The sequence below is a fragment of the Etheostoma cragini genome, chromosome 15 (assembly GCF_013103735.1).
Source record: "Etheostoma cragini isolate CJK2018 chromosome 15, CSU_Ecrag_1.0, whole genome shotgun sequence".
NCBI lineage: Eukaryota > Metazoa > Chordata > Actinopteri > Perciformes > Percidae > Etheostoma > Etheostoma cragini.
Window position 1 is genome coordinate 21,572,552 of NC_048421.1, and position 11,615 is coordinate 21,584,166.

The window sequence follows — 11,615 nt, forward strand, 5'->3', positions numbered from 1 at the left end:
AGTCAATCAAAAAAAAAAAAATTCAATGTAGGCCTACAGGAAGTATAATGTCATACAACAGAGGCTTTTATCTATATCACCCACTTGTACACTGAATATAACTGAAAAAGTGAACTACAGAAAGTGGTAATACAGATGAAAATGTTGCAAATTAAAGTACATAAAACCTTAATGAGAGCAACCTTTGAATCAGGAAAGCCTTGGTGACACAATAAGAAATGAAACACACCTTTGTTGGCCTGATGTCTAACCGGCAGCTCCAATGGTACAGAGGAAACTCCTTTAACTTTCCCTTGAGAACAATTGTAGAGCTGCATTAACTCCCCTCAAAAAATATGTTTGTCACAAAAAAATCACACCACAAAATGAAATGTGCCTAGGAACAATCCTTCCGCATCTAAACCTGTGTTACACAGCAATGTCACACCTGACTGATGATGTGCTTGTCAGACTGGTGCGTATCAAAGCCAGTGGGTATCTGGGCGGGGCTGAAAGTTGAGCAACACTCTCTACCTGACCAAACAGGCCTGCCAGCTCTGTCATAGCAAGGATGATTAGAATTGTAGACGACTTGTTGTCAGCAGATGTACACTAGAAACAAAAGCTCTGAATTGCATTCAATAATCAATTCTGCCCTACAAAAAGGCAAACAGTAGCAACAACTGTGTGCTTGATTTAGAAAGACAAAAAGTATTTATTGAATGACTCGAAATTGAACAGATGCCAGTGACTGCCTGAGGCTTACATTGTAAAGAGTTAATTTCCCATCTTGGCCTGGCACATTCATGTGACTCATATCAGAAACAAGGAAATTAATTTGGCAAAGTACGCGTTACATCCACTTGTTCTGGCACGTGGGACTGTTGTGATTGCTTGAAGTTTCGGAAAAAAATGGTTATTTGTCAAATTTGCTGTAAAGCTGCGGTGTCTGGACAAAACTCAGTCGTGTTAAATTCACAGAGATTGGTGATTATTACATGCAGCAGCACTGTGTCAACTAGTCAAGAATCACATGTCTTACTTTCACCATCAACAAAGCATTACCTCTGGACAGAGGTGAAAAGAAGTATTCTAAACTTTAAATTCAGTAACTAATAGACAATGAGAACATTAGGGGTGTACTGAATCATTTGCAGCTTTAAAGTTTCATTCATAACGTTGGTATTCGACTTCTAAAATCATCAAGAAAAGAGTATGCTTAACTAATTTTAGTAATACACTATTTGGAGAATTAGGTGGCATAGGACTGTTTGACTTGTGATTTAAACATTTCCAATGACTCCAGGGGTCTCATTTATGAACGTGGCATACACACAAAATGGGGCTGAAAATGTGCGTACACCACTTCCCACGCAAAGGTTGTGATTATAAAAATAAAAAATAAATAAAAACTTGATGAGAGAGTGTGCGGTCCACACAAACTCTGACCCACGTGTGCACACATTTCAGACAATGGGAATTGGCAACGCAGATGGTAAGGGGGTGAACTGATGTCAGACTGTAACGTGGGAATAATAATTACTCTTAATATTTTCAAGTATTGACACCTCACACACATTTTTCCTCTCCATGTCATCCACGTTATCATAAATCCAGCAGTGTTATTTTCAATTGTACTGACTAATAATTGGTCCATAAACACTTTCACCGTCACATTGGAGCGCAGGAGGATGAGTTGGCCCAACTCCATGTATGAAAGCATCAAATACACTAGCATTAGTTAACGACCGAACACTCCAAATGACTAAATGTCTGTGCATACATAATCAAATGTCAAAATCTGAAAATACAGCCGTTAAGCTCTCGCACAATCGTTACACTTAATGTCCTCATTATCAGTCCAAACTTTAATACAGTTAATGACAAAACCTGCAATGAAGAAAAGTGGATTTGCCTTTTACACTTTTGTCTTCAAATTGCATCTCTGGGTAGGGGATATAGTTGATCCTGTGCTTTTGGCAAGGTGTTAACAATCACAAGTTGTTGTAAAAAAAAAAATACTGCACTCCCCCACCGTGTGTAAAGTTGCATGATAGCACGGCTGGTGCGGCAGGAGAACTAATACCAAATGAAAGAATCAAGAGAAAGATACTTCAGGGACCATGACGACAACTGGCTAATATGACGATTTAATTAACTCAAGCTGCGCTCTTGGATCTATGTACTGAACTGGGTTCAGTAGAGAGGGCAACGCACTGGAACCGTGTCATCCAAGTCAAAATACAGCGGCTTATAGCTAAGTATTTACATGAATATTATAATCTTTAACTTTATTCCTAAGACTTGTTTGGATATAATATAGTTCATGTTAAATCTTACCACATACCTGGAAATCTGGGGTGTACACACACACACACACACACACACACACACAAACACACGCGCTGTTCCCGTGTGCTGTAATGCCTGTGTAGTCAGGTTTGCCTGTGCGAGAACAGGCCAAAATATAATTTGATTTTTGCCAATTCACTGCAAGTCTGAGAGATTTTTGTTTTTTTAGGGTCAATAACATACTCAGCATTTGCAGGTGCTTTGCATTGACTATTTATGATTAAAATTGGGCGTGTACAGGGCGGGACAAGAGACTGATTCACACACTAACACTTGTAGGTAAACTGTAATTTATAAAGGGAACATTACAGACATGCGTGCGCACGGTTTTATAAACCAGATTTTTTTTTGGTGTACGCCATTTTTGGTTTTGGCCGTATGTACACTTTTAGTAAGGATTGTGCACAGTTTTATAAATGAGACCCCAGAGCATTGTAAGAAGAGAAATAATCATTACCAAAATACACAATGTGTGAATTGTTATACCACAGACGAGGGCGATTATATTTTAAGAACACAAACTGAAGAATCATCTCTTGTTCATTGATTTTAAGTTTAAGACAATTCAACTCTTACAGCAGGCGGGCAAGTGATAAGCCCACGTGTGGCAAATTTTGGCATGATTTAATAGATTTTTTTAATCACCGATTCGTCCATTAAACAATTTATTCCTAAACTGATGCAGTCTTCCCCTTTCAGTTTTAATTGAAAAAAATTACTGTTATAAAAAATGTGCTGAAAGGAATACATATGCCTAGGTTACATAAACGCAACATATTTGGGCTGGCAACGCCTGGCCATTGGATGTTTTTCATCTACTGTATCTTTACGTCACTGGCTATAATTTGTAATTATTTCATCCATAAGGTTCATTAGTTCAACTATCTGCCGCAGTCCGCCATTGGACAGTATGAGGAGCTGCAATGCCTTTTAAGGCCGTTAAATATATATCCAGTGGGCTCATGTTGCATACTCAGAAATTTTAGCTAATATAATCCAACCATGTCTTTTTCTTCTTTTAGGCCTTTATTATTGACAGTACCGCCCAGACTTGAAGAGGGAGAGAAAAAGGGGAATGCGGTGCAACAACGGGCCGCAGGTTGGAGGCGAACCAATATACATGTGCGAGCACTCCACCAAGTGAGCTACCCAGGCATCCGATGCAGGTATTCCTTGCGTATGACTAGTATGTGAGTATGCAATTTTGAACAGAGGCATGGTTGTGAAACATTTAGATTACTTCCTAGTTGCCTAACCGGTTAGTCCTTGGAAGATTTTCAGCATGTTGAGACCAAAGGAGGAGCAGCAGAAAGAGGGCCAAAACACTTACTACATGCTTTCCACTACACATTGTTGTAGGATTACAGCTTTATATAAAAAACATTCCTAACTCAGTGTTGTTGTATTGTTGATGTACGCCCATATGAGGGACAATGACAGGGATTTCTTTCTAGAATACTGGTTCTGTTTTGTCACGTGAATTGATATGTTTTAATCCCGATGTGAAGTTCCTATAACTAGACTGATAATCATAAGGCACTGCTAAGATGGCAAAGACAAGCCACCAGGAGCCGCTCACTTTGGGCTTTATTTTGGCTCTTCAGAAACCTATGATTGACGCCATGGAGACCACGTCTATATTTTCTATATGATTTTTGCCGGACAAAAAGGTATAAAAATTGAGTGAACTGGATTTTTAACTTAGTGTTCCTAAAGTGAACTCATAGCTCAGGACTTTTAGAACTTACAAGTGTTTATCTTAAAAATTTAACTCATTTGTGAAAAGGTTTGGATCATAAGTCATTAATTACAGATCATAAATCAAATAATGTTATGACTAATGAGGGTATTCCCTCAATTTGCATGGGACATTACTACAGCAAAATTTATATGATTCTACCTTAAAGCTAGTATACATGGTCTACCTTAAAGCTAACCTACAAAAAGTTACCCAGCAGGTAGCAAGTAAGAAACAAACTTTGCTTGGTTTGTGAGTAAGGGTGTGACGAGACACTCCGCTCGCCCGCAACTAGGATTAGTGTGTCTGACAGGGTGGGTGGTGTGGCATCACGATGGCGGCTCTCCACACGATATCGATGAGATCGGCACAACTCTACAACTTATTAAAAGCAAATTATTCATTTCTTACACTTCACTATAACATTTTTATTCTTGTATTCATATTATTCTTTTTTTGTCTGTTTTTAATTGCTCTTCAATGTATTATGTAAAGTGAAGTTTAAAGTTTTGAAAAGTGTAACCACACTTCTGCTTTACTGGCATTGCCATATCTCACTGTGACTAACAAATTGCAATGGCATGATAATGTTTGTGAATTAGAGGAAGAAAAAAAGATTTTGAAAACGGGAAAATATTAAAGAAAATGTCAAAGACAGGTTGACAAGTCTAACCAGCTTTGCTCCTGAGAATACAACATTGCACAACACGTCATTGTTGTTGTGGTTGGGTTGGTGGTGCCACTACTAGCATAAAGGCTCAAGAGTCTTCCCTGGTCTAAATAATATCATAAAAAAAAACTAACTCGGATTCAGGTACAGCCCTATGCAGAACTCAAGAAGGCAATTATTACCAAGGTCTCAACGCTATAGGTTCTTTAATCTTTTACTATTTTGCCAGAGTTTTCACAACAACCTTTCGCACACATCCAGGTTAAGAACCAGCTTCTTCCCCATGCGGTCAGTCATGTGCAATGCCCCTCCCCCAACTGTCCTCTATCTGATGTTAGGCTTGTTAGAGATGAGTCAAGTCTGCGCAGAATCTATCACTGACGATAGCCGCACAATGCATGCCGGTTAGATTCATGTCCAACTTGATCCCGACTTGCTCTGACGTCATGCACACGTCGGAAATGATAACCTAACAAGATCAAGGCGGCCACAGTTCTGAGTCGCAAACAGCGCAGTTGCTTTTCACCGACTGCAAGACAATGTCATCGGTCGGTAATGGAATTTGGTATGTAAACACATTGCTTGTAGCTCACTAAAGGTTTCAAGGGGCCATTATCTTCAGCCACAAATCTATTGATTTGAAACAATGGTGCTGTCTCGATTGATGACTTCAGAAGAGGTTTTCTGACATTGTTACATTTGGAGAGATTCATTAGTGCTAACATTACTATTAATACATAGCCTCTACAATAGGCACTCCAAATATTAAGAACATGTCATTTTACTGCAGAACTATCTCACTCACTGTTCACTTTAGGATTAACCAACCCCTCCCTTCAGGACAGACCTCAAGAGGCAAACCTGTAATCCACGCCCCTAAAATTGGTGAGCAGTTGAGCTACTCCCTACATCACAGGCAGAACCATAACCTACACTATTAACCTATGAAACCTGTTCAACAGGACTATGTCAAATAATAAAGTGACAAATTAAAACAATAACCAACAACATTACAGGGGAATTAAGAATTAAACAAAACGGTATTAATTGGGAACAGAGCCTAGTGAAATTGGGGAAAGGCAACCTTTTCACTGGCCCAAAATAGCTGAAATGTTGTGACTCTGGAACATTCTTGGTTTAAAGCTGAATCTCATTTCTCTCTTACCACTACCCCTTAGGGTTTGCGCATTCACGTTAGACCTAGTGCCGTCCCAATACTCTTTTTGATAAGGGCTAGACTAAGACGAAAAGGGTGTATACCCCTTCAAACCAAGCGAAGACGTGAGCTTACAATGGCTGCCGCATCGACCAGAGAGACCCATAATGGAAGTATTTTTGGCTTAAATAATTGATTCAAAAATTATGCCAGTCTTGTTTTGTGGTATATACACTTGCAACCATGTTCATAATTGAAACATTAAAAAATAAATCGCTAGCTTGCTTTGCTAACACTAATCGCTAACCGCTAACCGTTAAAGTTGATTTGCACAACGCTCCTGCATTTCTCTGCCTTGAATTAACTTAATGCATGTCTACAGTTTTATCCATTAACAGATAATCTATCAGTGCACAACACTACTTGCTTTGGAGACAGCACTAAATGCTTTACATAGTATATCCTGTACCACAGGGCCGCCAGGGAAAACCCAACATCCAATCCACTTTTGAACTTAAAACAACAAAAGTTCCTTAAATCATGTGTTCATGTTGTACCCATTCATTATTGCATTGGTACTGTAGTATTGTAATCATTTGTAATTAATTCCTGTTCAAGCACTTGTGCATTGTTGTTGGTTATGATACGGGACACTGATGAAAGAAATGAGAGGGAAGTGTTACTGAACAACAAGCATCAGACTGGTCTAGAATATCAGAACAGATGTAGTTTGTTTGTGGTCTTGTGTCTTTTGTTTTACACATTTGAGTGCATTTTTATGTGTGCAATTTATGGTTCTAATAGTTGGTTCTGTAATATATTTTATTTGCCTGTTATGTTTATTATGTTGTTTATTTATTGGGCAATAAAAACACATTTGTTGAAATGTTTTTCTGAACATGACATTCAAAACTGTGATAACTGAAACAGATACACAACAAACCCTGTGTTTGTTCACACATATGTATTGCAAACGGACCTAAGTACTACACAGATAAGAACATCTGCCTCTGAACCACAAAAGTGAACATAAAATAACTAAATTAGATATTATAATCATATGACACTTGTCAAAATGCGCGCAACTGACATATGGACACACATACGGAATCTTGGAAGTTTGAGATCAATACTGTTTGGTGATGTTACCAAGTGGTGCCCAATTTCATAGGGGTATGTTTTCACCCCTAGCCCTTACCACTTGGTTTCAAGGGCCAAGATAAAGAAATGGAATTCCGCCTAAGTAAACTCTGTCTTTGCCAAGTAGCAGCCACCAATGCTGAATGCTAACCAAGCAAGCTTGAGTAAAATATCCATAAGTTTGAGTTCAGGGTTGTCCAAAAAACAAACCAGGTTCAAGTGAATTCTTTTGCCAGAGACCCTTTGTACATCCCAGTCACAACGCTGTGCCGTCATTCAAATTAATAAGGGTTGCATATTTTCAGGCATTAATAGCCTCATTCTGAACAAGGCCCACAATCTTCTACCTCAAACAAAAACTGGCCATTTAGACTGGCATTTTTTTTGATTAGCCCAGCCCACTGGGGACCGATTGAAGAAAGAACTTGAAAGCCTCGGTTTAGTGGTTTGCTGAATATTTATTCAATTGGTAGTGTTTAGTTTGCATGCAACAGTTTGCATATCAGCAGCTCAACTTCAAACATGGCATATCACTTAAAAATGGTAAGCTCACTCTTCTGCGTTAGGTAGCCCTGTCTGTTTGGAGTAGGCTTTATGAACATATCAGAATTGGCATACTTCATAGTCTAATAATCATTTTATAAACTACTAGCGCACCCTCCTGCACCTACGGTAGCGTTCCCCAGACACTGGATGTTAAGCTTCTATCATCCAAACGCAAAATTAATATCACGGAGGGAATTGTCGACATTATTGCTTAGGATATGAGGCCCATTGCTGTTATGGAGGGCTGAGGTTTTAAGAACTTGTTAATATACAGCACCAGCATGCCACACAATCGTGCATGGACTAACCCAAAATGTGAGGGACTCAAAGAGAAAGTTTCAGAGTTAATGCAACACAGCGAGTTTATTTGTGTCTCAGCCGCGAAGCCGAGCTCCGATGTTCAGCCGCTCCTTGCGAGGACATGCACTGGACGAGATTGCCATTTTGGCCATAATTGTGCAGCCCTACCTAATCTAGCAGTGCTGTCCCAAACCATATATTTCACTTTTATTTCTATGTGAGACTGGTTCTCTCTCGCCCACTTCTATCCTCTCTTTTGCTGCCTCCCTCATTCCAGGAATGTTCCAGAGCAGCACAGGCTGTTTGGCCAGATGTGACTGATCCCTTTAAGTTTGCTACAGTTTTAGGTGTGTTTTTTTTTTCAAGTGTTTGATGCAGTCAAAACCTCTAGTCTCTGGGCCTCAGTCCTTTGCTGCATGTCCTTCCTTCTCTTTCCCGTGCTTGCCTTCAGCTGTCCTGTGAATAAAGGCCTAAAATGCCCCATAAAAATAATCTTAAAACAAAAAACCTATAGTCTCTTCTCAGAAAAGACAGGCAACACAACTGGTGATATGAATTCCCAAAGGACCTGATGATATGGGTATCAATACAGTATAAAAGAGACAAAAGAAGTCGGTCATGAACTTCTTTTTGGGGTTTTTGTGAATATCTCATGGCCTACACTACAATAGGGATGCAGCAGTTAACCAATTTCCCCATTAACCATGCTTTGAATCGTCACTGTTGATAAATCGTAAAGGCTCTGCTACACAAAGTGTTAACTGACTGCACGTTATGTGTAGCAGTGTGCGCAGTTCTTTTTAAAACTAACAATTGCCCACACGCACGCCGGTCACCGCAAGTATTGACTGTTAGAGTAATGTACAATGGCTCCCTCTGGTGGGATAACTTATTGCTGCATTTTAGAACCTTAAATAAAGTTAGCAAACCACAGCCACTGACCGCACAACAGTTGCAATGGGGAATACAACCAAAGTTGGTAAGCTTGCTAGCAACTTTGTTTATTACCATTGTTAAGTGTTTGTTAGCTTGTTACCGTTACCAGTTAGCCAACGTTGGCCTGTTTAACGTTACAGTTAACAAGTCAGGAGCAGACATTTGCATTTACAGTGATTGCAGCGATAACGCTAAGTTTGGAGGAAAAACTCTGCAACAGCTCAAGTATGTTACTGACGTTACCGCTTACCATTATATTCTTTCAAACCCTTTTGGACAAAAGGCTGCAAAGTAGGCCTCCACAATATTGGAAAAATAAAAAAAAATAAAAAACTGACGTTGCAATGTTTTTTTCCCTGCAATACACTACAAAATTACTTTTTCTTTTTTCATATCGCAATATGAAAAAATAAAAAGTAATTTTAAAAGATGACATAAATAGCTCTAATTGGAAATAAATCATTCTCGCCTACTGCTGTAATTTGTGCATCTACATTGAAAATAAAATGTGAAACATTCTTTGTTAAATTTTAATGCTTTACTAAAACCAAAGTAAATAAGCCCTATTAGGTAGAAATACACTGGTTTACTAGCATGACACCATTGTATTCATATAATTTTTTTTTTATTATTTATTTATTTTTTTTTTTTTTTAAAGGTTGATGATTGATCATATAATTATTTTAAAAACAGTTGTGTTATATCTGTTTCAAAAACCAGCAAAAAACAAACAAACCGTTGCTGTGGGATTTCACTGCCTTTTTGAGATTGTTGCGACAGAAAATGCCTTATTTTGTGGGAGCTTTTATAAAAAAATTGCAATAATCTACAATGTCTTTTGTATTCTTGTTGCAATGGGTGGGAAAATGTATAGAAGACCAAAAGGTTAATAACTTGTGTATTTTTTTTAAGTAAGTATTGAAAAGAAGTATTGTTTTGGTAGTGAACTGCAGTATCAATACTTCAAATGCACAGCCCTACCAGGCATCTATAAACAGCATTACATAATTGAACACAGAGTTTCCCTTCGGGGATCAATAAAGTATGTCTGATTCTGTTGCCAGTGATGTCCGTTTTAGAGAACAAAATGAAGCCCCAAAATCCACATTTCAACAAGAATTAGAAGTAGAGTTACATGGATGTAGGAAAATGAAGACCGGTTTAAAATTAGCAAAATTCAGCAAATGTACAATTTAAGGCCTTAAAATTTTGATTTAGAAATTTAAGACCCCACAGAAACCCTACGGTACACATTCTTGAGGAATACACACAACTCACAACTTTTTAGATTAGTAATGGCATTTACATGCCACTGATGCTTTGGTGCAATGCTCTTTAAGGCATATAGGCAAATTATGGAGCTGGAACATTGACAGTAAGTTTTGGCATTGAAAGTAACATTCGCTTTTAAGAAAGTTCAACTAAAAATAAAACAGGTATTACATTTTCTTTTGCATTTTGATGTGTTTTTTTTTTCCACAACAATCTTCCGATTTTTTTTCTCTCCATGTCACTTATTTTACCCTGATAGTTGACATATGTAAATCACTCCCTCCTCTCCCTCCAGTGAAAGTAGAAGTAAGAAGAAAGTTGAAACTGAAAAAATAAAAAATGGATAATATTATAAAATGATCTTCAATGCCTGTTTTATATTTTAGTAACACATTTTATTTCAAGACAACTGTCACTGTTCTAGCTCCATATGTAACCAAGTGTAAAACCCAGAAAACTAACCACCTGAATGTATCATATTTGCACAAAAAAAAAAAGTTGCACCTCTTTTCCTCGTCTAAACAAAGATGGCAGCCATAAATGCACACGTCTCGCTAAATCAAATACTAGGCTACAATTGGGACATAGTCGTCGTTGATGGTTACATTGATTTAATGAAATGTGTAGCTAATTTCCAGCTACTGGTTAGGAAGCACAGCCGAGAAACTCGAGAAATTGGTTAAAAGTGTATATTTACGGGCATCTGAGGTTACTAGAAATACCTTCAGATTAATGATACTGTTTAACCACCATCTGGGTTTTTGAAGTAAATGGGTGTTCGTGAAAAAAATACGTATAGACATTAGCTCTGTGATTATAATGCAAGTTTCTGAAAATAAGTTTAGCAATACAAACAAAACGGGGTAATACTAAATCTCTCAGAATTCAGCAGCAGCGTAAAAATATGCCGTACAAGACGACACTCCCAACTGGAATTTTCGTTAAGAGAAAAGCATCCAGTCACACGGGATTTAGTGTGTCGGTAGGAGGCTTATTAAACAGGTTTGTTTCAGGCAAACAACACCCCAAACACCGCCATAGAAACAACGTGGAAAAACACTGACATTTCATTTAGTCCATAAGAAGATTTAGACATGTCTGACATAGCCACCTCTTAAAACTTTTGGCATTATGCTAGTTTCACACGGGGAAAAAAAACGTTAAACGCCAACATGCCAGTCCCAATTAAAAAAGAAAGCTAGGCTAGAAACATTCGCCATCTTATTTTACTTCCAAACTAAACGAAGCGTAGGCTATTAGGCGTGAACCCAGAAAACCTGCGTCCAAACCACCAAATTAACTCTTTTCTCTCGCTTACAAGGAAAAACCGTAGGACTATCAACCATTCAACTTCGCTTAAGGTAAAATGATGTTGTGATTAAGTTTGTGAAAATAACTCACCTGTTTTTATTGCAATTTAACGTGTTAGTGGCCTGTCGACTGGAAACCACCGGCTGACCTAATGAACCCCTCTCCGACCTTGTGGGTTGCCGCCCGCGTTCTGCAATGATACCTGTGCGTGCGCG

At 38.3% G+C, this 11,615-nt stretch overlaps 1 protein-coding gene across 3 annotated transcripts in view; it reads right to left on the minus strand.

Moving 5' to 3' along the window:
• The window catches only part of LOC117958059 (oxysterol-binding protein-related protein 7-like), a 28,319-nt gene extending 16,704 nt beyond the window's left edge, over nucleotides 1-11,615 (minus strand). For 2 of the 3 annotated variants that reach the window (XM_034894303.1, XM_034894301.1), the window contains exon 1: nucleotides 230-494. The gene's annotated coding sequence lies outside the window, so the exon portion shown is untranslated. Of the gene's footprint in view, nucleotides 1-229; nucleotides 495-11,490 lie in introns of those variants that run through there. The other variant, XM_034894302.1, reaches the window with a different exon arrangement.